The sequence below is a fragment of the Mizuhopecten yessoensis genome, unplaced genomic scaffold (assembly GCF_002113885.1).
Source record: "Mizuhopecten yessoensis strain PY_sf001 unplaced genomic scaffold, ASM211388v2 scaffold11175, whole genome shotgun sequence".
NCBI lineage: Eukaryota > Metazoa > Mollusca > Bivalvia > Pectinida > Pectinidae > Mizuhopecten > Mizuhopecten yessoensis.
The window spans coordinates 708,891-714,960 of NW_018408917.1; the positions used below are offsets into that span (position 1 = coordinate 708,891).

Below are 6,070 nucleotides of genomic sequence, written 5' to 3' on the forward strand. Positions count from 1 at the left end.
ATGCATTCTAGTGTCTTCCCGAATTGATAAAGCAAGTTTGAAACGTATGATAACCACGCTCACATCACAGGGGCTTATATAGACTTATATGATAAAATCAGCTAGAAACACCTTGTCACGGGGCTTGTTTTTATATATAGTTATATCTAACTAATTTTATCATATATAAGTCTATACAAGCCCCTGTGCTCACATAGCTTATCTAGCAACGTGTAAGATGTATACAATGCTGAACGTACTTACTACTTGGGAGACGTATGTAACACTTCCAAGCCACAGTAGGCCTAAATGGCGTTTAAATCCCAATGACGAATTGACACAATATTTCTGTCAACTTAAAACATGGCGCCGTTGAAAGTCCACAAGAGCGACAACTCTTGCTGCTGTTAGGTGCATTCGTTTGGCACATAAATACAACACGTAAACCTACACAGTTTCACTATGTATACAGGGACGTAACCAGGACTATGAGTATGTGGAAGCATACGAAGCGCGAGTAGGGGGTGGGGGGTTTCCCCCCCCCCCCCCCCCGAGATTTTTTTTGAATCTGGAACCCATTCTGGTGCAGTTTGAGACATAAAATACTTATCATTTTCACATTTGGCTTGTAGTTTTTTTTATCAAATGCATTATAATTAGTTCCATATGAACAATTAGGAACATTTTCGTTAAATAGTCAATAAAAGAAACAATATCAATGAGATTATGAATTCACTGAGGGCCCAGAATTATATGAGTTGTTAAAGTTTATCACATACAGTTCTACGATGTGATCCTTGCTAAAAGTATACTTGAAAAAATTACGTGGAAGCCCGTGCGTCCGTGCGTACGCCTGGTTACGTCCCTGGTATACAACAAGACTAGTTTCACATAATTTATAATTCAGAAGCAAATAATGCAGGTTTTTCTAACCATACATATGCCACACATACATGGCAAAAACTAAAATCGCATTAGCGGGAAAAACTATGTCTTTTTATTATTTTGTTTCCCTATCCGAGTAGATCTACTTCGATTTTGCTGTACATCTTTTTTATTTCAAACATCCTTTATTAAAAAAGTCTTCCAAACTACAGTAGGCTAAATGTATGTTTAAAACTATACAGTGAAAGTTACAATATCGCTCGCCAGTTTATTTACAAACATTCCCGGTTTAACAAAACACTATTCATCACTCGTCATTAATTAGTAAATAGCTAGAAATGACAATAAGTCAGTAAGAAGGGTACTTTTACACGTTTGGGAGGTTTAACCCCAATGATGATATTATACGAGATTGTCATCATTGGGGTGACATTTTTACTGAAAATTGATCTCAACCCCCTAAACGTGTAAAATTACTCTATAGCAGGACCAAATTCTCAGGTCCCTGTGGTTACGACTACATTATACTTGTATGGCAGACTATGTATGTAAAGTGTGCTCGACACTCATGAAATAAATAGCGGTATTCTCCACATGTAAGTGTGACAGAGAAATATCCAACCCGAGCGATGGTTTGTGCTGTTGTTAAACCAAGGTTGGTGTTCTGCCTACCTGTGGGAAAGACAGCCCCCTCGCGTTGGTATTCTGAAAACGTCATAATCACTTCATAACTTTGTGCATTGTAAACAGTGAAGCGTATGGTGGCTGTTTGTGCCATGTTCGCCTGGTGGCACTAATCAGTCACCATAGAAGCGGCATCAGGTGTATATGTGTTGCACATTTCGTGTGCCCTTGATGGCGAGGCGGTGTGATAGTTCACCATTACATGCTGTTTTAGGATGAGGAAGGCGTGGGAGAAAAAACACATCACCCCTGTGTGATGCAGACAGGGAAACTTAAACCCTCGGGATATGATTTTTGAAGTTTAGCACTCGGCAATTTTTTTGTTTCTGTAGGACAGCTGGGCCCGGAACACTTACGTTGATTAAATATAACTCAATCGGTTAGAGCGATACTAAAATAATCTCAGTCTAACCCTGCGGATTTTGTTCATGTTCTTAACACTATTGTTGATAATGAAAAAAAGATTTTTTCTTCACGGTATTCTTTTCTTGCACAAAATTATTTATAAAAGCTATGATCATGCCGGAAAAATCGCTTCCGGTGCATAATCACGGTTTTTGGCATTAGTCATTAAATTACTTACCCCGAGACTCGTATGGTTATTTATTTCAATGATTTGAATATCTATCATTTCTCCTGCTGTCTCTATACACCTCTATGTAGCCCTCCACCGGACCATGTGAACGACTAAGGTGTCATGTCCCATGTTGCTTAAATGGTTTGTTGTTGAAATGGCCACTGAATTGGCTCGTCGTGGTGGACACCACCAATCTGTGACCTTAGCTGTTACAAACAGACCACTGATTATTCCCGTTATATATGTATATTAGTGAATATATGACATTTTCCATGTTTTCCCACCAAACGAAAGACCTTGTTAGTGCATGTATCACAGGGGGCTTGTGAACTTAACGCCATACAAAAAAGAATGACTCAGAAACTCATCAGGAAAAAATGCCACGAAAAACCTGAAAAAAGTCAGTGGTGAAGATAAAAAGGAACCCAAGCAAAATGCTTCTTGGCGTAACGATAATTTCTGCGCAGCTTCACTTCGAGACGACGGTTAAATTCACTGTTCTGGCTCCTTTACCATCATCCCCTCCCCCTCCCCCCCCCCCTTTCATTTGTTAATTATATAACAATGTACCTGCGTATTGCCATACGTTATTTAATTTGAAACACACAAAAAAACTACATAGCTCACGATTCAAAAAAAAATCTATTTAGAAATGGCGGTTTTTGTGCATAAATAAAACACGAGTTTATTTGGTTTTATCAAGTAAATATCGTGACTGATATTTACGACATTATCTGTAAAAAATCGGCGCTTTCATTTTGGTGGGCAAAGCGATCCGATCATCTGAATTAAAGCACTAATATATACTCTAGGGTCGTCATAGTCTCGTTCCCGGTCTGTCTTCGGTTCTTAGAATATTCGCCTTGACACAGAAATGGAAGGCGAGCCAGTCACACTCTATGCTCATCGCAAAAGGCGCCCTCTGTAAGTAAATCTTGCGGAGCACGAGACTGTATCACGCGCGTACAGGCCAGTTCGTCGAACAAGTAACACGGTAAGTGCGAATTTGTACAAATATATTTCGATTTCATCAATCTTCATTTATTATTACACATATTTGTAACTGTTTGAAATTGAGAAAGCGGTTTGATAAAAGATCAGAGCCAATCCCGAACTGCTGAAATTCTCCGGTCAGAAAAACAAATCGAAATGTGTCGGGTGTGTAAATTTCAAATTAAAAGTTAAAATCACCAAAATCGCATTTAATGACTATAGCAGTATTTTTAAAGTTATTTCATTACTGTGTAGATTGTTGTCGGTACGTCGGTTTTACGGTGGATGTGTCTCCTCAATTTCAAAAGCTGATTTGGAGTTCTTATACTTTAGGACGATAAAAGGGCGTCATTCTTTCAACAAAATCCAAGAAGTAATATAATGGAGTGCATTTGTACAGAAACATTTATCAATTCTGATGTCTAACATTTTGTTAAAATGACAAACCATACCGACTTCAGTGTGTTGTTGTCATTGTGTGCGGACAGGTGAGCATGATTTTTCTCTGTGTTCTATGTATATGCTACTCTACAGAACACAATAAGTAATGGAATCGATACAGTTTTTAATTTTCACGAAAAGAAGAAAACTGAGTTAACATATTTTAATTGAAAATTTATTTTAATACGCTGTCCATTATTTATATTTATTTATAACAGTCTTAATCAAACAAGGCTTACACATAATTCTCCTATAAAACCACGTTAATCAAAATATCGCAATTCGTGGTCTCCGACGTAGACGGGTCTGTACCTTTATGTGTATAATGCGACCGTGCTGAATACTGTGCTATGAGCCTTCGGCATGAGATGTGTTTCAGTGAGGTACATTGTAGCTCTCTGAAGTCGGCATCATACCCGCGCTATCATACGGAGACAAATGCCCAAACATACCCTGCCTTCCGCAAACACACCTTTGCACACTTTCATTATAAACATGGAGACACGTCCTTAAAAGACCTTAGCGGCCGATAGGACGACGAACAAAATAAAAACCCAACAAAATCAAATAGATAGATTATGTATATCCCTTACTATGGTAAATAATTCTTTATTTGGGTAACACTACTTGGGTTTTTGGGTACAGCAATATTTTCATTCCTGAAATAGGAATACAAAGTGAAATAAAAACACACGAAGCCCTTTATACATTGGAACAAAAAAGGTCGTCATTCTTTCAACATAATTTAGTAGCTTCTCATCACAGAACTACGATATTAATCCTAAGCCTTGAGGACCTACCATATAGTTAGCGTCTAAAAAAGATGAGAGTTTTCAACATTTACATACCATAGACTGAGAGAAGATATATTCAACGAATACAAAAAATTATAAACTCTTTCCACGATGACAAATCACGTGACATCTGGGATTTTTGGTTGCTAAATAACATCAAGAACGCGAGATCACACTCGGAAACAGAAGAACAAAATGTAGATTGGATATTAGAAAATAGTCACTCTGGGATAGTCCCCCTGTTGATATTATGTAATCAACAGCTACATTTTGTATATGAAACTTCGATATAAATTAAGACAAATATTGGCAAAATCCAGAGCTAAAATACAATCACTTGGCTAGTTACAAACTGAACCATGGAAGTGAAATTTTAAGATTCCCGTCTCGTTTTGCTGTCCCCCCCNATCTCCCCTTAACTTCCGTATGGACATACCGTGTAACAATTGGTCTGGGACTTTGTTGACTGTCAGGTGTTTAGGGTTGGAATCTGGGGCTACCCCCGTGATGATTGTTTTACACTCGGAACACCGTGGTTGGTTACATGTTGTTTATTTCATCTGTATCATTTCTTATAAAAGTCCCACAAGGTATGGTTTTGTTTGAATTAATTATATATAAAAGCTATATTCATGATTGAAATAGACATTTTTGATACAGATTTTGGTAATGGAACGGGGATCCTTATTAAAATATATGTAATACAAGATATGGATATAGAAGCATTTAATGCCTGCGTGTTGCCTACCCATTAAATCGAATAAAAAAGCTATTAAAATGAAAAAGAATTGTACACAAACATTGAGTGATTCATATGTATAATATTTTGTAAAAAAAGATGAGATATATCACCTCCACCATTTATAGTGTACAGTACTTATTAATGGAACCTAGAAATGTCTTGCTCACCTGCCAATACGCACTCTATATAGACTCAAAGGCGAACCAATCATTTAAAAGGTTGTCATTTTACAAAAAAATAATGTAATACATTTAAATAGATAATCTTTTGTGTTCAAATGTGCACTTGTTCGTTTTATCTATAAGATTATGATAAAAGGACGGCAACCTTTTTACACGTTGTTGCTAATTCTTAAAAGAATTTTATAATTTATTTCTTTTAATTCTCGATTTCATTCATACAACTGTTGCTGTAAACAGTAACTGTTACAAATTGAGAGATAATAGATTAGGTCATGTAATATTTCACATACTCACGACCTTACACATAGATACATGTATCACATCTCACATACTCACGACCTTACACATAGATGCATGTTACACATCTCACATACTCACGACCTCACACATAGATACATGTTACACATCTCACATATATACATTTAACACATCTTACATACTCACGATCTCACTCATATATACATGTAACACACCTCACATACTCACGACCTCACACATAGATACATGTTATATATATATCACAAACTCACGACCTCACATTATTATTTCACCCCTGTGTGATGCAGACAGGGGAATTTCATGTAATGTGTTTCTGTGTTTGCGGTCATGAGTTTGTGAGACATGTAACATGTTTCTGTGTTTGAGTTCATGAGTATGTGAGACATGTAATGTTTCTGTGTTTGAGGTCATGATTATGTGAGACATGTAATGTGTTTCTGTGTTTGCGGTCATGAGTATGTGAGACATGTAACATGTTTCTGTGTTTGAGTTCATGAGTATGTGAGACATGTAA

General features: G+C 36.9%; 1 protein-coding gene across 1 annotated transcript in view; it reads left to right on the plus strand.

The window, feature by feature from the left end:
• Positions 1-3,020: 3,020 nt before the first annotated feature.
• The window catches only part of LOC110440232, an 11,240-nt gene continuing 8,190 nt past the window's right edge, over positions 3,021-6,070 (plus strand). Inside the window, exon 1 of the mRNA XM_021483179.1 lies at positions 3,021-3,119. The gene's annotated coding sequence lies outside the window, so the exon portion shown is untranslated. The remainder of the gene's footprint in view (positions 3,120-6,070) is intronic.